This window comes from Petromyzon marinus, chromosome 11, assembly GCF_048934315.1.
Source record: "Petromyzon marinus isolate PM22_M1 ecotype Great Lakes invasive population chromosome 11, UKy_Petmar_22M1.pri1.0, whole genome shotgun sequence".
NCBI classification, from domain to species: domain Eukaryota; kingdom Metazoa; phylum Chordata; class Hyperoartia; order Petromyzontiformes; family Petromyzontidae; genus Petromyzon; species Petromyzon marinus.
Genome location: NC_133677.1, coordinates 7,586,817 through 7,612,461, shown reverse-complemented (window position 1 = coordinate 7,612,461; position 25,645 = coordinate 7,586,817). Strand labels below are relative to the sequence as shown.

Here is a 25,645-nt window from a genome sequence, read left to right as displayed (position 1 = left end):
GGTGAGTATGGTGAAGTATGGTGCAGTATGGTGAGTATGGTGAAGTATGGTGAAGTATGGTGAGTATAGTGAAGTATGGTGAAGTATGGTGAGTATGGTGAAGTATGGTGCAGTATGGTGAGTATGGTGAAGTATGGTGAAGTATGGTGAGTATGGTGAAGTATGGTGAAGTATGGTGAGTATGGTGAAGTATGGTGCAGTATGGTGAGTATGGTGAAGTATGGTGAGTATGGTGAAGTATGGTGAAGTATGGTGAGTATGGTGAAGTATGGTGAGTACGGTGAAGTATGGTGAAGTATGGTGAAGTATGGTGAACTATGGTGAGTATGGTGAAGTATGGTGAAGTATGGTGAGTATGGTGAAGTATGGTGAAGTATGGTGAGTATGGTGAAGTATGGTGAAGTATGGTGAGTATGGTGAAGTATGGTGCAGTATGGTGAGTATGGTGAAGTATGGTGAAGTATGGTGAGTATGGTGAAGTATGGTGAAGTATGGTGAGTATGGTGAAGTATGGTGCAGTATGGTGAGTATGGTGAAGTATGGTGAAGTATGGTGAGTATGGTGAAGTATGGTGAAGTATGGTGAGTATGGTGAAGTATGGTGCAGTATGGTGAGTATGGTGAAGTATGGTGAAGTATGGTGAGTATAGTGAAGTATGGTGAAGTATGGTGAGTATGGTGAAGTATGGTGCAGTATGGTGAGTATGGTGAAGTATGGTGAAGTATGGTGAGTATGGTGAAGTATGGTGAAGTATGGTGAGTATGGTGAAGTATGGTGCAGTATGGTGAGTATGGTGAAGTATGGTGAGTATGGTGAAGTATGGTGAAGTATGGTGAGTATGGTGAAGTATGGTGAGTACGGTGAAGTATGGTGAAGTATGGTGAACTATGGTGAGTATGGTGAAGTATGGTGAAGTATGGTGAGTATGGTGAAGTATGGTGAAGTATGGTGAGTATGGTGAAGTATGGTGAGTATGGTGAAGTATGGTGAAGTATGGTGAAGTATGGTGAGTATGGTGAAGTATGGTGAGTATAGTGAAGTATGGTAAAGTATGGTGAGTATGGTGAAGTATGGTGAGTATGGTGAAGTATGGTGAAGTATGGTGAGTATGGTGAAGTATGGTGAAGTATGGTGAGTATGGTGAAGTATGGTGAAGTATGGTGAGCATAGTGAAGTATGGAGAGTATGGTGAGGTATGGTGAAGTATGGTGAAGTATGGTGAGTATAGTGAAGTATGGAGAGTATGGTGAAGTATGGTGAAGTATGGTGAAGTATGGTGAAATATGGTGAAGTATGGTGAAGTATGGTGAAGTATGGTGAGTATGGTGAAGTATGGTGCAGTATGGTGAGTATGGTGAAGTATGGTGAAGTATGGTGAAGTATGGTGAGTATGGTGAAGTATGGTGAGTATGGTGAAGTATGGTGAAGTATGGTGAAGTATGGTGAAGTATGGTGAGTATGGTGAAGTATGGTGAAGTATGGTGAGTATGGTGAAGTATGGTGAGTATGGTGAAGTATGGTGAAGTATGGTGAGTATGGTGAAGTATGGTGAAGTATGGTGAGTATGGTGAAGTATGGTGAGTATGGTGAAGTATGGTGAAGTATGGTGAGTATGGTGAAGTATGGTGAAGTATGGTGAAACGACCGTCGCAATCGATGGTCCGGCGTCGGGGGGAGGGAGCAGCCTTCATCCAGCAGTGGATCGATCAAGCATTGGTCGTCACGTTTTATTTTAATCAATGCGAATACCGCATTCTCCGGATTGATGAGACTCACGAAACGTTGGGGCTGCTGCTCCGTCTTTTAAATCCGATCGCTGTGTGTGTGTGTGTGATTTTCTATACCTTCATTTGATACCGGGCACAACAATGGAAATTGTTGCGCGGTGGGGTAGGTTAGGGGTGGGGGGCGGGGTGCGTCTTACTTTCCGAAGCGTCTTATAATCGTGAGAATACGGCAATCGTACTCGCCGATGGCAGCAACACGGCCAGCCCCACGTTGGAGATGAACACCGCTGCGCGTGTCGAGTGCAGTGGCATTGCGTTCACGTGGGCACGGTCATTGACTGGTGCTGGATAATGAGCTCAGGGTTAACGTGAGAGAGAAAGTGAGAGAGAGCGTGTGCAGCTGAGACTAAATTGACAACAGCAGCAGCAACAACAACAGCAGCAGCTACTACTAACACTACAAGAACGACACGTGCTTAGCGAGACGTATAAGAAAAAGCCACGCAAAACAAAATACCTAATTCGACACATTCGGTAATCATACCGCCCTACACAGGAACCAGTAAGCAATAGATGTTTCAGATGTGGATCCACTTCCAGCGCAGTATCACACGTTTAAGTGTTGTCCAAACGCGAAGCAACATTCTAAAATGTCTTATGGTTGTTATTGTTTGACTTGCATCCCACTGGGATTTTTGCACACAGCGTTGATATACGGTGTTTTATCTGGAAGACTTTGCTGTTTTTTTTTTCCTGGATTTTTCTGCTGCGTGTAGTCACTTTAAGATGTTTTCTTGTTCATGTTTTTGTTTTGTTGCGGTTGCACCCGAGTCAAGAGCCGCATCGCTCACAGGGTTATACGTAATAATGAAACTGAAACATTCGAAGGGTGCAATACAAGAATATCATCATCAGCAGCAGCAACAGCGCCAGCCATGGTCTATCCACTGCTGGATGAAGGCGACCATCCCTCACGGTCCGGCGCTGCTCACACCACCCACGGCGCTCCTGCGGGACGCGAGACAATCTCGTCGCTCCATCTCCGCGGCGCTCGTCCACTTGGACGCGTTCTCTCCTCGAATGTCATTGTTAGAGCGCGCGCGCGCACGCAAATAAACAGAGCGCGTTGGGGCGAGAGCATCGGCACAGTGGTGGCGCTTGCGCTGTCCGATGACCATAGCCGTCCCGAGGGCACGGCGTGAATTGTCCCGGGCTCCGCACCCCCCCCCCCCACCCCCCCATACGGAGGCCCTGCCGATGTCATCTGAGTTTGAATTCCAAGACACGGCGAACATCAGTGGCGAGTGATATCTAAAGCAGTGCCGGATTATCCCAGTAGCAAAAGTAGCTACATATGTAGTAGCTACGGGCCCTGCACTTTAAAGGGCCCCACGCTAAATGCTCTCAAGCTATCAATTCCCGTTCAGTGATTCTGCACTTGCTCTATTACTATAGTACTATACCGCCTTCAACTTTTATAAACGAATGGGTGTTTAAGGTTAGCGATTTGTCGGATTATCTGGATACCATAAATCTAGACATCAGTGTCAATGCCCGAATCTCACAGAGCCAGGCTCAAGATTCGCTGTGGGCCCATGGGTGAGTAAACTCTACGCGGCACGGCTCTCCCCTAGGTTGACTCAGCCTTCATATTTAGTGCATGACATGCCGAGCGCGCGTTGCAGTTGGTATCGCCAGCAGTGCAGGTATTGAGACCAAAAAATCGACCGCCTTTTGTATCTCCACCAGTGGGCATTGGATTTTGAAAATGTGACGCGGCACACAGAGTGGCCCGCACGCACAATAACTCACACATTTCATCATTTATCACCACCTCCCCGCCCCATTGAAAACAAAAAGATAATCTTCCCAAGCGTCACCGAAGCACTTGATTCGTTTCCATTGTTGTTCCATAGCCTCGAGGCGGAGCGGTGGCGCAGTGGTTAGCGCACTGCGCTATGAACCGGCCCACTTGAGTGGACATCAGCGGCGAGTGACATCTTACCCCCCTCTCCCTCCCCCCTTTGTTTTTAATCAGCCCGCACTGACCAGCGCAGTGAAGTATGGTCAAACACCCCCGAAACCCCCCCCCCCACCTCTATGGCCGACAAGGAGTGAGGAGGTCTTGATCCAACAGTGGATTGTCAAAGGACAGAAAATAACCAATTGTGATAATCTCTTCAACAGACGGCCGCATAAGTAACCTTAGTGAAAACAAAATGATCGTCCCCTTAATTCACAGAAAATTGGTAAGACATCGTCTTCTGATGTCGCTGTGAATCCCGACTCAGCCACCACCCTCCACCCCAAAGACAAAGATCCCCCGTATAGCCTCAACAGACTGTTGGGGCGAGTGCTGTTAGCGAGTAGCACCCTACGGAGGCCGGCACGGCACACGATGGGGTTTGTGGGATGCCGTGCAGCGCCACGAACACACGACCGCCTTTGTCTCCCCAGCGGCAATCTTTTAACAATTCGCAGCAGCTACTGCACTCATTTGAAGCTCAATAAACCTAGTTGGGGGGGGGGCGGTGGGGGCTTCACAACCGAATCAGAAACTCGCCCAATGGTGATGCTCGCAAGTAAGCGGGAATCGAACTCGGATTGCTACGCAGTTTTCACCTCTTCCACTCCACCCCCCCTCCCTACCCACCTCGTACCTCGTCGCCCACACCTCGTCTCTCGGCCGTGGGAACGTGGCTACTGCGGTGCCCGCTCGTCGCACGTGCGTTACAAAGGGAGTCGTTATTGAGGCCCCTCCACCCCCCCATCTCTGCTTGCTCAGCAGCGGAGGAGGAGTTGTGACGAGGGTGCGATCGAGGCGCCCATTAGCGCGCTGCGCTGCGCTCGATGCCTCTCGATTTAACCGCGGGCGCTTGGTCAACTTTTGCACCTCTGCCTAACGAGCCGAGAAAGATCACACATCCCGGACCTCAACCAACCACGAAGCCAGTCCGATATCACCATCAACATCAGCGACGATAGCCGTGATGATGATCGTGGTCTGATAATGATGGCGATTGTATGATGATAATGATTGATGGAAGATGATATTTGATTCATCTTCTTTGGTTTTTTCGGTAAAGTCACGTAAAATGAGAATAAAATAATAAAATTAAATAAGAAAATAAAATTCTCACGACGTTTCGGCCACAACACAAGTAGCCGTCCTCAGGTGAAAAAAAAAACAAAGAAGATGAATCCTTGCAGTCACGAAAGCTTTAAATCGAAATGATATTTGATTGATTTTGATGATGATAATGATGATGTTTGTGCATTCATGTACAAATACCCATGAAATGGTTGAAAAAATCTTAATGTATCGAGGACTGCAGAGCTTGGGAAATTGTTGGTAGCCTTGGCTCACCGCCTGGCCGGTGCCTCTCAGCTTGCCTGTGGTTCCCCAGCGACTGTAAGACGCAATTCCCACGAACGACGACCCGATTAAAATAAGGGGAAAGAAATATTTATTTTATAATTTCTGTGCCATTTTTTATTGAGAAATTTCCATTGAACAACATCATCCTCATTATCGGCCAACGTCAAGTCCACCGCTGGACACACAGGTGATCTCAACCATCACGTGTAGCAGGTATGTATCTGAAATGTCGAGTCAATTAGAAGACGATACTGGTGCTGCTGCTGCTGCTAATGATGATGACGATAATTGTTGCTTCATGACAGAGTTCAGTGTTTTCTCTCGTTCACCCCAACGTCAAACGATAAATGAACTCCATCAAGTAACTGGGCCAACACATTGTCTCAAATCAGGATCCTCTTGGAAATTGGTCTTGGGACTACGTTGAAATATATTCATATTCTGTATATACACACACACATCACATTAGTGGCGGGGAAATAGAATGGTTGAGTTTTTAGAGCGATGTCCATTGTACTTTATTGTGCTTAGTAGGGCGCCGTGGTGGCAACATGTTAACTACCTCGCCTGGTATGCAGGAGTGCGTGGGTTCGATCCCGACCCTGACACCTGCTGTTTATTTGGAGATTGCATGTCTCCATCCCCGTGGTCGCGTGGACTCTTCTCCTCCAGGGTGTCCCCCTCCACATTTAGAATCAACATTCGTTTCAAGTATTTGGCTGCTATAAATTTCCACGTGATAAGCCACTTTGTTCAGCCATCATTTGGAAAAAAGCGATACATGGCTCAGGTAGGCCTTACCTGGTAAAATAAAACAGTTTTAGCTCAGTTTAATGTTTACGTTGTCAAATAAAATTGTTTGTTGGTTCGAGACCAGGAATAAGAGCGCGTGTGTGGATAGAGAAGTCGTCTCTTTCAAGGGAGATACATGAGCAGCCCTGCAACGGCATCGTTAAACGTCACTGCTGTGCAGGAGAGCCTCCCATTAGAGGGTGCGCTTGAGAAAGCCCCAATAGAGAGGTCTTTGGCCTACTCTTCCACGTTGGCCAGACTAATTGGAATACGTGGGAGGACTCACCCGCGTCGACAGAATGGGGGGGGATAGGGGGATAAAAAAAAACATAAAAACTTGCCCATTGTTTAATTGCCTTGCCGGGAGATCGAACCAACGACATTTGTATTGAGAGTCCAGTGTGTAAATCCTCGCTGCTGTGCACGTACTACGTGTACAGTCTTAGCTTTGTATATATTGTAGCTATATATATGTGCGTGCATTTATACATAGTAGTCGGCGCTGGGACATGAGGCTCAGTTTGCCCCGGCAGTCAATGGGCTGGGTTCAGGGCAGTGTTATTGGGCGACGCTTTGCGCAATTACCTTTTTGGGACATTGGCCGAAACGTCGTCTTTTAAATACACGAATATTTTCCCATTAGGGCAGTGCCATTGGACAAATGTATCGAGTTGCATGTGTTGAGATTGGTATATGTATATATGAGGGTCAGTGCCCGAAACGTCTTCTTTTATGTATCGTTATCCTCTGCGAGGGGGGGCGGGGGGTGCAGTGTTAATGGGTCACGTTCCAGGGCAGTGGTTCCGTGTTAATGAGCAACGTGTTGAGTTTGGGAGAGGCTCAGTTTACCTTGGCAGTGGGGGGGGGGGGGGGGGGGGGGGTTCGCACCCACGTGTACGAGAAAGGTGCGGGGGTCCGATGCCCCCCCCCCCCCAGGATCCACCTCCTCGTGCCTGCCGGGGACAAAGAGAGCAGTAGCAGCAGCAGCAGCAGCTCGTGGTCTGGCACGGGACGGGCGGGGGGAGGATGGCAACGGAGGGGCTCAGGGGTGGCCCATTTAAAATCCTCCCCTTCCAGGACACTTACAGAATTGGCGTGAACACATTAAAAAACAAACCCAAGCGAGGAAGTCAGTAAATAAATAACATGACAACCACCCCCTCCACCCCCCCCCCCCCATCCTCTACCCCTGTTATAGCCGTTCACAAGGCACACCGTGCACACAATACTGACTCACGCGTTTGGCCAGTTTAAAAGCGGCGTTTGATTTTTTAGTTTCCTCTCCACTCGCCCCCCCCACTCTACCCCCCGTTCCCCATCTGTTTTTTTTTGGAACCCGCTTTACAGAAAACACAAGTTCGTGCACGGTATCGCGACTGGACATCTGTGAAACAGAGCTTCATAGCTCTTCGGATTCCTCCAGTATAAAGAAAGAATCAGATTCTGATTCTGGTCGCTTTTTGTGTAATAGAGTGTTCCCGCCAATAACAATAACGCATGGCATTACCAAGGCATTTTTGATGAACAAACCCTCATTCAGCTGCTGCTGATGAGACCCAGGGAGTCGAATCCGCCCCCCCCCAAGGGGTTTGCTTGCTTGTGACAAACTCCGATTGATGATGCGGTATTTAATTCCAGCGCTGTCCTACAGTCTCGTCCCTTCACCTGATGAAGGCCGCTTGTGTTGTGGCCGAAACGTCGTGATTTTTTGTTATTTTATTTTCACCTACGTGACTTTACCCAATAGAACCAAAGAGTATGGATGCGGTATTTGTCTGGAAGGCCAATTTTAGGCTGACACGTGTTTGTTGAGACGCAGAATCTGGGCAATGGTTGTATTCGCGGCGCCCTCATTGTGCTGCACATTGATCTCTCGACTTCGCATAGAGAAGAAGCATGAAAGGAAATGTGAGATTTATTTGATATTTACGGATGGTTTCCCCCGCCCCGTTGTGTTGCATAAGTGTGATGCACGTGAGAGGTACGGCTACAAAAAACACACACACACATCAATAGAAGTGTACGAGTGTATTGTTATCATTATTACAATTAGCAGTAACTGTTTTAGCCTAGCGTAACTTCTTAACACGCCGAAGGAGAAGAAGAAGAAGAAAGAGGAGGAGGAGGGGTGGGGGGTGGCTAAGAAGTAAACAAACCGGGGACGTGTGTTTATGTCGCAACTATTCAGCGGCTTGTGTTGTGTCGTGTCGGGCCAGTTGTGGCTGTGGCGCTTTGAAGTTTCGCTGCCCTGCCGAGTTAATGCGGATCCCTTTGGCTGAGAACAACCCAGGCCACATAAAGGCGGCGACACGGGGGCAAGGAAGGGAGAGCAAGCAGTGGGCGGAGATGGATTCCCTCCCCCCCCAGCCCCCCCCAAAAAAGAGAGAGAAAGGCAACGAGTAGGGCTTGGCCAGGGGTCGGTAATCAAAATCACAAGAAAAGTTATTTTTTTTTCAAACTCGATCTGCATATATATAACCAAAAAAAGAGTCGCATCGTGAATACGAGACGGTGGTCCTTAATAAATTAATGTCACGAAGCCATTCGTTAACCACCCCCCCCCCCCAAAAAAAAAAACAAGTTCCACGCAACTCCGGAGCCGCTGGTTGCCGACAACCTGGCGCTGGGCGAAATATGGAGACGAGAGAGGGATGGAGGGAGACGGAGAACGATCGGAGGAGAAATTCCACCGCTTTGCGTTTTTTTCTGGGCAGGTTTGCTGGATAGCTGTGCTATTTTATGTTTCGTGTTGTGCCGAGCGTTTTGTTCGAAGCGGTTGTCCCCGTCCCGTTCGCTCCACGTGCTGAAAGCTCGCAGAACGCCCGAGAGATCCCGAGCACGTGGAGCGAAACGTACAGACCAGTGTGCTCTTGAATCCATCTGTGCGGAGCTTCACGCATCACATGGTTGGGTGTTTTTTTTTTTTAATCTGGCACCTCGGTTTCCTGCCACAAGAAGTAAAAAAAACTCACTTTAATGGAATTTGCCAAACATCCCAATGTCGCAGGACCCTCCTTGAAAACGAGAGAGGTTTTGTCCTGGGTACTTTACATAGCATTGTTACAATTAGTCTTGATAAGAAGCGTACCGCGGACTTTCCGTGTTAAATTTTCCATTATCATGCATACATCGTCTAAGTCCGACGTTTCGCTGCACGTGCTTTGAAGCTCCCCACGTTCCGGTTCCTCCCAACTACCACACCTGAGGCGCCGCGACACTCAACCATTCCGAGGTCTCTGGTGTAAATGACGGCCAAATGAGTTCACAATAGCCACTTAACATTCTTAGGCGGGCATTGGCGACGCATTACAATTGATCTGCTTATCAACGCAGCGTGACTCACTTACATTAACAGCGATTAGCGCGCGCATGTTCACACGTCGCTCGCGACTCAAATTAATCCTAAATGCGCAATCGGATCTCGGAAGCTGAGCAGGTTTTAGCCTAATTAGTAAACCTGTAGGGGTCAAAGGATGGAACGCGTCCGAGACGACGTCCTCGCCCTCGGTGAGGGAGCGATGCGATCACCTCGTGTGCGGGGCAGGCGCTAGGTGAATTATTTGTCGTTACATCGCAAGATCGTGAGAAGTGGCAGTGGTGGCGGCTTCATTCAGCGGTGGAATGATCATGGCTGATGACGAGTACTTGAATGGGTGATAACAAGCAAAGCTTGTCGGGTGCTGTAGGTGTACGGCGGCTACCCAGCTGGTTAGGAGATGACAGTGATGCGTGTTACCCCTGGTGGGCCATTACTGTCCGACATTTCGCATGCCCAAACAGCTTTTGTCTGGCCCGATAGAGGGGGATACACGGGCGGGACACGGGCTGGAGAGGAGATGGGACTGATGGGGTACAGGAGGATATGCTGCGTTGACTTGCCGATGACTGGTACCAGCGGTGTCAAGATAGGCCTTTGTAGAGGAGGATCGTGAAGGACGCTACTGGGCAGTTGGAGGCAGACGCCCTCCAACAACAACGGAGGGCGGAGGAGCGATGCTCACAACAACGAGCGGAGCGCCGGGCGGCCGAAACACAGCAAGTTGGCACAGTAGAGGGCACAGGTGGTGCATCTGCCAGTCATCTCATTCAGTGAACCTTTGGCATTTGCGTCTGTCCCGTGACCTCCTGCAGCCAGCGAACCTTCGACACTTCACGTGGCCTCAAAGTGCACATAGCGCCGTGGTGACGTCACCCCCACTCAGTGGCGAATGGCGGTTGTTGTTATCTCTGGGTACTTTGGTTTCCTCCCACATTCAAGTCTCTCATGAATGATACCGGCCAAGAACACCCCAGTGTGTTCTTAGCCTGAATTTAATACACGCATACTCTGGTCCATCGGGTGGTGGAACGGTGGCGCAGTGGTTAGCGCACTGCGCAGTGCGCGTTCAGATATCACGGACTGACGTCAGTGATATCTGAACCGGTCTTGGGTGCTTTCGTCCATACCACGTGGTCTCTTTGCCAAGAGCGCGCATAATAATCTTGCTCAATATAAGGGACGCGTTAATTCTTATTACGGCTTTGACAGTGCTGTTTGTTGCTGGCCGTTTGGCGTATTGAGCCTTTCGGCCTGCGCTCAGCAAACTTTGTACAAACCCCCCCCCTCCCACCCCACCACCACCTTACCAACCTGCACTGACATGGTTGGTGAAATATGGTCAAGTAAACCCCACAACTACAGCGTGGAAAACCCTGGGCTGTACATTACATGGGTTTGGTGCAGGCGAGCTGGAGAAAGTGATAGGATGTGGGCTTCGTGGGGGGTGAGAAACAGGACGGTAGGGGAGGGAGTGGTGGGTGGTGATGGTCGTGGGGAATTTGGTGGTATTGTTGGTAGTGGTGGTGGTGATGATGGTGATGTTGGTAGTGCTGGTGGTGATGGTAGTGGTAGCGATGGTAATGATGGTGGCGTTTGTAGGTTGTGGTAATGGCAATGGTGGGTGATAGTGGTTGATGAGTGGTGGTAGTTACGATTGGCAAAACAATTAAACATCACTTTTCTGTCACATATAATGAATGCGTAAAATCCCGTGACACTCCTTCGATATGTATTTGACACACCGTCTTTGTTGAAATTTCGTTTTAAAATATATTGTAATTGGTTGTTGTTGTTGTTGTTGAACAGAGATGACGGTAAAGGCGGAGGGACAATGACTACCCCGGAGTGATGGTGAGCTGTCTTCTCTCTCCCTTCCTCAGCGAGTTCGGAATCCGAGTCGTTAGTGGCCCCGCGGTTCGTCGTGAAGGAGGGGGACTCGAGCAAGGAAGACTCGAGCAAGCGAAGACTCGAGCAATTAAGACTCTAGCAAGGAAGACTCGCGCAAGGAAGACTCGCGCAAGGAAGACTCGAGCAAGGAAGACTCGAGCCAGCGAAGACTCGAGCAAGGAAGACTCGAGCCAGCGAAGACTCGAGCAAGGAAGACTCGAGAAAGGAAGACTCGAGCCAGCGAAGACTCGCGCAAGGAAGACTCGAGAAAGGAAGACTCGAGCCAGCGAAGACTCGAGCAAGGAAGACTCGAGCAAGGAAGACTCGCGCAAGGAAGACTCGCGCAAGGAAGACTCGAGCAAGGAAGACTTGAGAAAGGAAGACTCGAGCCAGCGAAGACTCGAGCAAGGAAGACTCGAGAAAGGAAGACTCGAGCAAGGAAGACTCGCGCAAGGAAGACTCGAGCAAGGAAGACTCGAGAAAGGAAGACTCGAGCAAGGAAGACTCGAGAAAGGAAGACTCGAGAAAGGAAGACTCTAGAAAGGAAGACTCGAGCAAGGAAGACTCGCGCAAGGAAGACTCGCGCAAGGAAGACTCGAGCAAGGAAGACTCACGCAAGGAAGACTCGAGAAAGGAAGACTCGAGAAAGGAAGACTCTAGCAAGGAAGACTCGCGCAAGGAAGACTCGAGAAAGGAAGACTCGAGCAAGGAAGACTCGAGCAAGGAAGACTCGCGCAAGGAAGACTCGAGCAAGGAAGACTCGCGCAAGGAAGACTCGAGAAAGGAAGACTCGCGCAAGGAAGACTCGAGCAAGGAAGACTCGCGCAAGGAAGACTCGAGCAAGGAAGACTCACGCAAGGAAGACTCGAGAAAGGAAGACTCGAGAAAGGAAGACTCGAGAAAGGAAGACTCGCGCAAGGAAGACTCGAGAAAGGAAGACTCGCGCAAGGAAGACTCGAGCAAGGAAGACTCGAGCAAGGAAGACTCGCGCAATGAAGACTCGCGCAAGGAAGACTCGAGCAAGGAAGACTCGCGCAATGAAGACTCGCGCAAGGAAGACTCGAGCAAGGAAGACTCGCGCAATGAAGACTCGAGAAAGGAAGACTCGCGCAAGGAAGACTCGAGCAAGGAAGACTCGAGCAAGGAAGACTCGAGCCAGCGAAGACTCGAGAAAGGAAGACTCGAGCAAGGAAGACTCGCGCAAGGAAGACTCGAGAAAGGAAGACTCGAGCCCGCCCAGGCGCCGAACGAAACACGAGGGCACGACGCTCCGAAAATCACGCGCGCACGACGATCCGCAAAAATCGCCGCCATCGTCTCTGTACAATAATAGCAGCAGCAGCAGCAACAACAACAGCCGTGACGAGTCGAAGGAAAAACAAACCCCGCCAACAATGTTTAAACTCAAACGGCATGTAATTGGGATTGTACCACACCATATGGTATATGGAAGCGGTTCGCAACCTCGTGTTGGCGCTCCTGTACTTATTACTCCCTTGTTGAATTTTCTTTCAACCGAGTACACGCTTTGCGTGACCCAACATGGTTCCGAGAAATACATGTTACGAATAGTGAACATCGATGTTTTAACTCAATTGTCCATTTTGCGATGTTACCCTAACAAGCTGCTCGTAATTGCAAGCGACTAAGAAAATAATTTGACGGACACTCTCTCACGCGCGGCGTAATCTGTGCGCTCTCGCCGCTCACTCCTAGAAACCGACGTTGTTTACGATCGACGAGTTTAGAAATATCTTCTACATATTCTTGATTATTTCGGTAAAGTTACATAGATGAAGACTGCTTGTGTTGCGATCGAAACATCGTGTTTTTTGCTTTTATTTTGATAAAAAAATGTAATTCTATTTAATTTTTATTTTCTATCGACGTGACTTTACCTAAAGAATCAAGAATATGAATTCCTGCAGTCACGAAAGTTGAAAGTCAAAATCTTCTACATAGTTCTCGGTCACCATGTGGATTTAAATTGCATCGCAGTGATTTTACATTGGCGGATTCACGCGTGATTATTCGCCAAATGACTCTCGTGCGTGCCATAATTTCACACATTTATAAAGCACCTCGCGTAAACCCCCTTGGGACACTGCCACGTGCCCCCAGGGGTCCGCGTACCCCCGGTTGAGCACCACCGGTGCACGTTACAATAATAAATACCTGCACAGCAGGGCGTTATAGGCTGCTGCGGGGTTACGTGGTATGGGTGGATGGGGGGGGGGGGGGCAACGGGCAGTGCAGTATAACCCACGTCTATGCTCCCCAGCCGTGATCAAGTCGGGTTAAATGAGCCCCACCAGCCACACGGCGCGAGGAGGCTGTCCAGTAACGAGGTTCACTCGCTCTGTGCGGCAGGAGAAGTAGCGGTAGTAGTAGATGCGTTCCAAAATAAAAAAGGATGGTTACACAAAGCGAAACCGCATGCGGAATCAGAATCAGAGGCCTTTTATTTAGACTGAAGGAATCCGATGAGCTGTAAAGCTCTTTTTCACAGATGTGCAGTAGAATACAGCTGCCTGCCGAGTATGCGTCCGACCGCATAGTCGCATGTGAGTGAATCCAAATCGCATATGACGAATTTTGGGTCGTAATAGGCTCGCCGCATGCACGCGAAATCGCACAAACCGAACCCCGCATAAAACGAGGGATACCTGTATTACATAACGTAATTCCAATATTATCATCATAAAATCAACTCTGACCACTACCACCGTTTGTAAACGGAAATTGTAATTGGCGTTTGGATATGCGCACGATTTAGTTTTTTTTCGCGAGGCTATCCAATTAGTAAATGAATGAGAATTGAACTTTTTCACCCAGTCACCCCCCCCCCCACCACCATTCTCTCGCTGTCCTTTTTTGTTTTAAAGAAAAACACACGCACACACAGAAATACCCCGCCGGTAGTGAATCGGGAGGGATTACATATGCGCGCACGTGTTGATGGATCTCATTGTCCCAGCGCCGGACCAAAGGAAGCGGAGCAAAGCTGAGCAAACGCCACCGTGGCTCTCAGTTTGGCGAGAGGGCTTAGCAGGATGTAATGGGAGGCGGTGTCAGGCACGTCTCATTAAAGGGAATTAGTCAAAATTATCCCCCCGTGTAGCCCCAACGTGTGGATTCCAACTGCCGAAGTTACACTCGGCTCGCACGCTCACTCGCTCGCTCACCCACCCACTCACGTACCCGATCAAACACTCACCCGCTCACTCACTCGCTTCCTCACCCACCCACCCACTCACTGTCTAACCCACACACTTACCCATCCACTGATTCACTAACCCACTCACTTATCCAACCACACACTCACTCCCTCACACACCCATTTACCAACACACACACACCCGCTCACTCACCCACTCAGACACTCACCCACTCACTGTCTAACCCACCCACTTACCCATCCACTGATTCACTAACACACTCACAAACCAAACACTGACTTACCAACACACTCACCCGCTCACACACTCACCCACTCACTTTCCAACCCACACACTTACTCAGCCGCTCATGCAACCACCCACTCACCAACCGCACATTTACCCACTCACCCTCTCACTGACCAACCCACACACTCACCCACGCACACGTCGTTACAGGGTATGCTCATAGCTCTCTGATGTGTTTTGGCGGTGGCTATGTTCATGGTTTGTGTTTGTAACTGCGACATCATCGGATATTTTTTCTGCGCTTTGTCTCCGCTCACGCGTCACAATCTTCCAACCTTGTACCTGAAAAATTATAAATGCGTGTGCAACACCCATCCCGTTGTCAGAATCAGAATCACATAATTTTTCATTTGACTGTAGGAATCCGATGAGCTGTGAAGCTATTTTTCACAGATGCCCATAATGGGCGGGCCAGCACGTTACAACAGCAAGCAGCCGATCCACTGCTGGATGATTTACTATCCACACCGTGTTGGTCGTGAGGTCTGTTCGAACATACTTCACCAGGCTGGTCGCAGTGCTGGTTGCTTTCTTCTCGTGGACTCCTCGCATCCAGCGGCTTTGTAGGTTTAACAAATCTCTGTGTGATCCGCCAACCCTTGTCTTCAAAAGCACATGATAACGCGCGTGCCACCATGCCCAGAAAGGGATGATGATGATGGTGAGGAGCCATACTTTTTGGTTATTTCGCCCTCTCTGACTTACATATATAAACCCTCTTAACTCCTGCATCTTTCCCACTTCAGTAAAAAAACGTTTATTGCTGTGGTTGTCACGCCTAATGATGATTGCTTGTGTTGCAATCTATTTTTATTTTTTATTTTATTATTCTTTATTTTTATTTTATTTTTTCACCTACGTGACTTTACCGAAAGAACCAAAGAGTATCGATCCTTGCAGTCAATAAAACTTCAAATCTAGAATGATGGTGAGGATGGTTATGACGACGATGGTGAGGATGGTTATGATGATGATGAGGATGGTTATGATGATGGTGAGGATGGTTATGATGATGGTGAGGATGGTTATGATGATGAAGGTGAGGATGGTTATGACGATGGTGAGGATGATTATGATGATGATGGTGAGGATGGTTATGATGATGGTGAGGATGGTTATGACGACGATGGTGAGGATGATGATGGTGAGGATGATTATGATGATGATGGTGAGGATGGTTATGATGATGGTGAGGATGGTTATGACGACGATGGTGAGGATGATGATGGTGAGGATGATTATGATGATGATGATGGTGAGGATGGTCATGATGATGATGATTATGGTGAGGATGGTGAGGATGGTGAGGATGATGGTGAGGATGATGATGATGGGGATGGTTATGGCGACGATGGTGAGGATGGTTATGATGATGATGGTGAGGATGGTTATGATGATGATGGTGAGGATGATGGTGAGGATGATGGTGAGGATGATGGTGAGGATGGTTATGACGATGGTGAGGATGACGATGATGGTGAGGATGGTTATGATTATGATGAGGATGGTTATGCGATGATGGTGAGGATGGTTATGATGATGATGATGGTGAGGATGGTTATGATGATGGTGAGGATGATGATGGTGAGGATGGTTATGATGACGGTGAGGATGATGATGATAGTGAGGATGGTTATGATGATGATGATGGTTATGATGATGGTGAGGATGATGATGATGATGATGAGGATGGTTATGATGATGATGGTGAGGATGGTTATGATGATGGTGAGGATGATGATGATGATGGTGAGGATGGTTATGATGATGATGGTGAGGATGATGATGGTGAGGATGATGGTGAGGATGGTTATTATGATGGTGAGGATGATGATGGTGAGGATGATGATGATGATGATGGTGAGGATGGTTATGATGATGGTGAGGATGATGATGATGATGGTGAGGATGGTTATGATGATGGTGAGGATGATGATGATGGTGAGGATGATGATCATGATGATGGTGAGGATGATGATGATGATGATGGTGAGGATGGTTATGATGATGGTGAGGATGGTTCTGATGATGATGGTGAGGATGGTTATGATGATGATGATGATAATGATGGTGAGGATGGTTATGACGATGGTGATGATGATGATGACGATGGTGAGGAAGGTTATGATGATGATGATGGTGAAGATTGTTATGATGATGGTGAGGATGGTTATGATGATGATGGTGAGGATGGTTATGATGATGGTGAGGATGATGGTGAGGATGGTTATGATGACGGTGAGGATGATGATGATAGTGAGGATGGTTATGATGATGATGATGGTTATGATGATGGTGAGGATGATGATGATGATGAGGATGGTTATGATGATGATGGTGAGGATGGTTATGATGATGGTGAGGATGATGATGGTGAGGATGATGGTGAGGATGGTTATTATGATGGTGAGGATGATGATGATGGTGAGCATGGTTATGATGATGATGGTGAGGATGGTTATGATGATGGTGAGGATGATGATGATGATGATGGTGAGGATGGTTATGATGATGGTGAGGATGATGATGATGGTGAGGATGATGATCATGATGATGGTGAGGATGATGATGATGGTGAGGATGGTTATGATGATGGTGAGGATGGTTCTCATGATGATGGTGAGGATGGTTATGATGATGATGGTGAGGATGATGATGGTGAGGATGATGGTGAGGATGGTTATTATGATGGTGAGGATGATGATGATGGTGAGCATGGTTATGATGATGATGGTGAGGATGGTTATGATGATGGTGAGGATGATGATGATGATGGTGAGGATGGTTATGATGATGGTGAGGATGATGATGATGGTGAGGATGATGATCATGATGATGGTGAGGATGATGATGATGGTGAGGATGGTTATGATGATGGTGAGGATGGTTCTCATGATGATGGTGAGGATGGTTATGATGATGGTGGGGATGGTTATGATGATGATGATGGTGAGGATGGTTATGATGATGATGATGATGGTTATGATGATGGTGAGGATGATGATGATGGTGAGGATGATGATGGTGAGGATGATGGTGAGGATGGTTATGATGATGGTGAGGATGGTTATGATGATGATGTGGATGATGTGATAGGGGGTTATGTCGAGGCCTAGCAGGTATCATGAACTTGCAACCTTCTAATCTAACTCCGCTGCAATCGATTCTCCGTGGCACTATAATCCACGCGCTTTTACTTTACCAGTATTTCAAATGTTTATATTTTCCGTGAGCACGCGAGTGTGGCAGATACACGTATGTGTGCATACTCGTACAAAACGTGTGTAGTATCCACCATCGTCTAATTTCAAATTTAAGAGTCTCATTATTGCATGAGCACATTAATAAACGATGCACGTGCTATGAGAAAGAGGTCTTGCCCGAAACGTCACCGAGCGTATACTTTTATTCATTTTAAAGCGGTGTTATTGACAAGTGTTCAGTTTTGTTCGTGTTAATTATGCTTGCGTGCCACTGCCAACACAGCATCCACTGATTACGTTTTAAAATGTATTATTGCATAGGGTTGGTAGCTGGGAGTCCTATGGATTATAAGAAACATGTGTTGAGGTTATTTAGACTATTTAGCTGCTCTACATTTGCACTTGCTACGCCACTGCGTTGAGCTATTATTTGTGGCCAGATCGCTTCTGGAAAAACAATCGAATAGTTCAGTGGGCTTTACCAGATAAAATAAAAATAGTTTAGTTTTATTCGTATTTTTTTTTAGTATTTTGCTTACTTTTCCTATACTTTGTACTCCTATCGTGTTTGTTGCATTATTTGTTGCTGTAACGTTCTGACCCTGCGCCCCTTCTGGACATCAGTGAAAAAGAGCTTTATATCTCATCGGATTCCTCCAATATAAATAAATATTCTGATTCTGATGCCGCATAAATGAAGGGCACACCATTTTAAAATTGTTAAACTCCACACCAACAGTTTCGTTATATGCAGCACTCACCGAAAAAATAAAAATAAACCCAAGGCCCCTGCGAGATTTGAACTCGCGACCCCTGGTTTACAAGACCAGTGCTCTAACCCCTGAGCTAAGGAGCCAGGACTGGAGCACGGTGAAGTAAGGTCGACGTGCGAATGTTACTCTAAACGCACACAGCATCACATGGGCCTAGCATGGGTATAATATGAAAGTTAACGCCGCTATGGTGTCATTATTCACGAGAAAACATCCGAAAATAAATGTAAAAAAGCCGATACTTCCCCCCCCCCCTCTACCCCCACACAAAGCTTAGGGTCTCCGAGGAAGGCCGATAGGGTTCGCTCACAGGGCAGGGCCAGACTGAACTCCCACAGCGCTGTGGGTCGCTCTCTCTCGCTAACTCCTCTCACAGTCTACCCGATGCCAATCACCGGTGAAACGAGTAATTCGCCTCCCGTGGGAATGCGACGGCTAAGGCCGATAAAAAGCGAGTGAATCCCAGCTAACTTCTTACGCGTAAAAGTTTGTTGAAATACGGTGTTTTTTTCTGAAAGACTTTGCTGTTTTTTCCAGGATTTTTCTGTTGCGTGTAATCACTTTAAGATGTTTCTTGTTCATGTTTTTGGTTTGTTACGGCTTCACCCAAGTCAAGAGCCGCATGGCTCACAGGGTTATACCTAACTAGCTTTAACGACCCGGCTTCGCCCGGGACTTGGATTCCCCACGCCCGGACGCCTTTGTCCCCCCAGTGGCGATGTTCACACACCACACCAGTTACTCGTTTGAGGTTGAGTCGACCTAGGGGAGGCCCAGGTCCGGTTGAAATAATCGTCACCGGTGGTGGCCGTGAGCGGGAATCGAACTCGGGTCGCTGGGTTCGTAGCGCAGTGCGCTAACCACTACACTACAATGCGTTATGCGTCCGCATGCGCGGGTCACATGACAGATTTGACGTCACAACTCACTTGCCGTGCAAAAAAAATATGCATTATTAAGCTCTCGCCCCCCCCCCCCCCCAAAAGTGTATTTTTAAAAATAATTTTTGCATGGTGTAGAGTCTGGAAAGTACCCACATGGCAAATTCAAGTTTGTTACATGTCGGGAAGTACGCTAAACATTTTGAACAGACACACATATTCACAAATTTCCCTTTTATATATATGGAGATGAATGAAATGAAATGTAAGCCCGATGGTAAATGTAATAGGGAGCCGGTGGGCCACTGGTTAGGGCACCGAGGCTATGGGCCTGTTGACCAGAGGTTGATATTTCCAACCACGGCTAACATCAGTGGCGAGTGATATCTGAACCGATCCTGCCGCCCCCCCCCCCCCACTAGCCCCCCTCCAATCTACCCCCCCTCCATCCCTCCAATCCTTTCGCCAACACGCACACCGAACGAACACCTCTCAAAGACCGCCGTGGCGTGGCGATTCTTCTGAGGCTCAGAGCGCAGTGCCCCAACAGCCGCGCTACCACCGCCACCACCGCTCCGGGGCGAGTGATCAATTGCGGCGCGGCGATAAGTCTTGTGACTGCTCTTAATCTCACGACAACGGCGGCCGTCGAGTCATCATCATCATCAGCGTCGTTGTCGTGGAGCGAGCGAGCGAGCGAGCGCAGAAGTCGGGCGGTGGGTGCGATGCAGTTCGATTTTTTTCACGGCCGAGGGCGCCAAAGGCGCGTCCACGGATCGTCTCGGGACCTCAAACTCCGTTTCAGTTCAGTTTATTTTGAAGTCACCCTGCCAGCTAAAATTGTGTTTGTTTTCCCTCTTGAATCGAGGCCTCGTCAACAAAAGCATCGGTTCACTGGTCAGACGTGACATGCGCAACAGGTCGCCAGAAAAATTCGAGATAAAAAATAAATATACAACGCTGAGATCAAACATTTGCAACAAATCGCACAATGTAGAGTATATTACAGATTATCTTTGAAATACTTAACGAAAGTGAGCATTATGATTAAACAACATGTTGCAAATAAGGCATAACAACGCAAATGGTAAAATAGTTTCCCTGAGAAACGTCAATTTTCACGTTACAGTAATAATACAACAATCACGATAATCCACCGAGCAAAATAATGCAGTAGCATCTAAATATATATAACAAACCTAAATCTTGACTTAAAGCTTTCGTGACTGCAGGAATTCATATTCTTTGGGTCTTTTTGGTAAAGTCACGTAGATAGGTTCAAAGAAAATAACAAAAAACTACGACGTTTCGATCGCAACACAAGCGGTCGTTTGTGTAATATAACGAACCTGTAACTCCGTTTTCATTAAAGTATAACGAGCAAAGCAACGCGTGTGTTTCAGCACCCACGCGATAGATCGAACAGCATCGATGAGTTTGTTCGCTTCAGGAAGTTAACCCTCGAAGCGGTTTCGATTTTCCCTCTGAGGCTCATCGGCAGAGTTGCCATGACACGACGCCGAGAAGGAGATGGAGCGGAGATTTGAGATGAATTCGTGTGCAGGGAGCGAGATGCATTGTCACGGCGTCCACGGCCTTTCACCTCGTCACGGAGCAGGGGTAACGACTTCAATAAATACATAAATACTCTTTGGTTCTATTCGGTAAAGTCACGTAGGTAAAAAAAAATAAAACAACAAAAATCACGACGTTTCGGCCACAACACAACACAAGCGGCCACCCCCCCACCCCCAGATTCTACCCCTTCCTGGATCGCGCTGTCAACCTCATCCTAGAATTCTATCGAACCAAGAGCCGGAAGAACGCTGCACATTTGCGGTACAGAGTAGGAACAACGGCGCACGAGGGGGTGGTCTTGCCAACAACCACGCCCGGCCGCCTTTGTCTCCCCACAGTTGATGTTTTACACACCGCACCAGGTACTATTTTTAGGCTGAGTCGACCTAGAGGAGGCCCAGTGCCGGCTCGGATTTTCGTCACCGCCGTTTTCTGCGAGCAAGATTCGGACTCGGGTCGCCGGATTCACGGCGCAGTGCGCAAACCACTGCACCGCCGCTTCCCATTAAAGTCAACAAAGACAAAGATCCCCCGTGTAGCCTCAACAGACTCTTGGTGTGCTGACCACCGACCCTCTCGTGCGCCGTGCCGGCCTCAATAGGTGCTCGCTAACAGCACTTGCCCCATTTAAATCCACACACCTTAAACCACGCACAATTGGAGATAAGGACATTCTCTTACTTTTTCGCCAGGTGGCGACGTCTGACTACGTAAAATATCCACCAAAAAAGTTTTTGTTTGGGTCATATCGCGCAAGTGTCGTTAAACCCGTAACAGGCAATTAGTAAGTTTTGTCACGCGAACAGAACGTGGCAATTGTTTAATCTCATGAAAATTGCAAAGCACGTTTTATTTCTTACATCTATAACTAAATAAAAGTAGTTACCAATTGGCACGTTTTGTTGGTAAGAGCACTCCATCGAAACAACGGTGCCCCCCCGCCACCGCACATAAGAAGAGGGAATTGGTGAAATTACGCAGAGACGAAGGGCGGATGCGGTCAACTCTGAGTAGATATTGAGTGGAGGTGTTTGCACGGCACAAATGCGGATCCTTGTAAACAACGTCGTGTATGCTGAACTTCTTATCGCGCAGTACCTCCGATTAGCACGGTTGACTACGTACGGTGCGAAAGAGGTTCAACATACACACGTGGTCAACAGGTGCGGGGAAGGACAACAAGCTGAACACACAAAAAAGCATTTCTAAAGAAATTCGTTTTCAGTCGAGATTTAACAAAAAAACGCAACAGTAACTCATCTTCCCGAATGTTTTAGTAATATAGTTTAGCATCACACTGGATCATGTATAGTCTTACATAACGTCTTGTGTCATGTATTTAGTTTAATGTCATGACAATTGTTAATTAGGCGTCATGTGTTACTTGTGTTTCTCCGCCGTTATAATCGAGGTCTCCCTTGCAGAATCAATGTGTAGTCATCAGCCATGATCGACCTACTGCTGGATGATTGCCACACCGAACCGTCAACCTTTCGCGGTCTGGCGATGCAACGATCCGTCCAGCTCCGATGCAAGAGTTGATTTTATCGCTCCATCTCCACTGTGCGTGCGCTCTTCAGGACTTTGACTGGCACTTCATAGCTAGTCTCGACCCTTCAGAATCAGGATCATAATATGTATTCATACCGGAGGAATTCTATTCGCTCCTTTTCATGATGATGATGATGGTGATGAAGGATTGTGACAATTAGTGTAAGCTGTTATTTTATGAAAGCAAAATATTTTTAGTGAAATAGCCAACATTTACCCGCAATGTAATGAATAAGAATTATCATTATAGGTGTTACATGTAATGCTTAACACCCCGCCGTTGATTCGATTATGATTGATCACGTATCGATTCAGTACTAGATTGTTATTTGTAACGTTTCGATTAGTTTCACGGCATCAATCCGAACTAATTGCACACAACGACCTATTAGTAAAAAACATCGAATCTACGTTAATCGATGAATAGTGTCTTCGTTAGGTGTTCATAGATAAGGAGAATGTAAGTGATACACACGTGATTGGGGAGAAAAACTATGCTAAAATAGATAGTATGAAGTGCACTTATTTAATCTAAAGACTAAAATATGAATCGTTCATCGCTATTTGTAGGTTAAACAACTTTGTTTATCTTCAAAAAATAATATGGTTTATAGGGCGAATGTTTATACCACGGTTCATATGCAATAATCGAATGTGGGAATTGTAATAAATCATTTGTTGGTGTGAATTTTTTAAAGATACATGCCACATAAATATAAAGGTAAGTTGAAAGCAAATTCTTTTAGCGGGACTAAATAATGTTTGGAGAGTCAGAAAATATTATACGGAATATATATAGGGCAATTATTCAAGGCGGACCAGAATCAAATAGATGTATTAAAGATACAACATGTTAATGTGGGAATGAAAGGCTACATCCCAGTGTGCATTAAAAGCAGGCATTTTTTTCTTTTCATTTGGGGAATTTATCTACTTTATGAATGCACATTATACTACTCGACAGGACGTGAATACGAAGCGTGGACACTCACAATGAACGTGGAGCAAACAGCCGATGATTGTGCATAAAGAAGAGTGGAGGGGCACATGCGTGCTGCGGATTGCAATGGGAAGACGGGACAACCACGTGGATCTGAGAACTAAAGCAGAGGGCATCGTAAGTTACTGCCAGGGACTGTCGGTTGGCTTGGGCGGGGCACGTCAAGAGAAGGGGAAGAATGGCGATGGACGAGACTGGTGACGGAATAGCAGCCAAAGGAGGGAAACACGCCCGAGACGAGGGTCCCACCAAGGAGATGGAGTGATGAGATCGGCCGGTGGAGTCGCGTTGACGTGGGGAAGAAGCATCCATTCAGTTTTGGATAGAATATGGCTCATGATAATAACAGTCGACGCCTATAATGGGATGATGATTAAGTCCTTAGTAGCGAGACGAGTGACACGTGCTTGGGGTTGGTTCATCTCCCGTTCACAGCTCTAATCAGTGGTGGAGCCGCCACATTCCGATGGCGGGGCTGAGTCCATTCAAATGCCAGGCAATGGTAACGTTCCGCAAAGTGGTACGCGTTGTATCGGCCACGCAGATCTTTAAATGCTGAATCGATGACTGATCGAGGCTCTGAACTCGCAACCTGATTTGGAGTCGTTTACACCAACCACTGCGCCAACCTCCCGGACAGAGCCTGGTTACATAGATTGCATCTGTGGCCCGGAGTAAATCATATTTATAATCCACTGCTGGATGAAGGCCTCCTTAAGCCATGGGCAATGCGGGTTGGTGGTGAAGGCCGGGTGACCCACGACCGGTTGAGATAAACCTTAGCCATGACCCCAGAATCGCTGCTCAAGTAGCCAGGTTCATAGCGCAATGCGAAATTACAGTAAACATTTTCTTTTATTTGATCAGGTAAGGCGCACTGAGCTACGTATCTCTTTTACAGAAGCGACCTGGCTATCACAAATTATAGCTCAACAAAGTGGCTTATCGTGTGGAAATGTATAGCAGCCAATGCCTCTAAACGCGTGATGTTGATTATAAATGTGGCCGGGATAAAAACCGAAGGACCCGGAGAAAAATTCCACGCGACCACAAGGCGAACATGCAAACTCCAAAAATACAGGCGTCAGTGTTGAGTTCGAACCTAAGACCTCCTGTATACCAGGCGAGGTAGTTAACATCTCGCCACCGTGGCGCACAATGCGGAAACCACTCCGCCACCACTCCAGCCATATGACCTTAATATGGGTTATAAAGTAACTGGTCTACTATGTGCGAACATTGCTTGCGCATTGCAATACATTAGCAGATCACGCGGACATGTGATTGATGAATCCACCAATGCGGAGTTTAGAGTGGCAACTCCTCGTGCGTGCGGGTGTTCTCCAGATACTCAACATTCACGAATGGAATTGTCCAGACATTCCGCGATGCCCTCCCACCCCACATCATAACAAGTACAGTATTGTGACTCGGTGAGGGTTTATGGAATGGGTGTGTGCTATTATTTGCATTATTCTTGGGAGAGCGGTGGTGGTGCAGTGGTTCACAAACTGCGCTTTGAACTCAGCCGCCTTAGTTCGTGTCCCGGCAAAAGGGGTAACATCAGTCGCGAGTGATGTTTTCACCGGTCGATCCTCAGCTCGGGTACTCCACCCCACCTTCCACCAATCCACACTGACCACAGCGGTGAAGTATGGTCAAACACCGCTCAAAACTTACATCACGTGGGGAAGCAAGTATCCAGAATTTGATTCATTGACGGCGGGTGTAAATTGTATTATTCGTTTTTCTGTTATGTGTACAACAGCGCATCGCGCAACAGCAAATTATTCACGTAAAATTCGCACTAATACCAACTAAATTCCAGACATTCTCAAAACACCAATGGGTTAAGGCCCTCCCCACGCTGTCGGTCATGGTTTTAACAAAAATATTTAACCATACTTCACCACGCCTGTCAATCCCGGTTGGTGAATATCACTCGCCACTGATGTTAAGCGCAAAACGCACCGACCACAGCACCCACCAACGCACCCAAAATTCGCGCCCTCTGCGCGCGCGGTAATTAATTCTGTATTATTCTGCCCATGGCGCTTGCGAGGGCCTGGAGTCTAACAGCCAAGGTTC

The 25,645-nt window shown here is 47.5% G+C and overlaps 1 non-coding gene across 1 annotated transcript; it reads right to left on the bottom strand.

Annotated features, from left to right (window-relative positions):
• Positions 1-18,557: 18,557 nt before the first annotated feature.
• On the bottom strand, positions 18,558-18,630 carry TRNAT-UGU (transfer RNA threonine (anticodon UGU)). Its single transcript has one exon. It is a non-coding gene; the product is annotated as a tRNA-Thr (tRNA).
• Between the last annotated feature and the right edge of the window lie 7,015 nt (positions 18,631-25,645).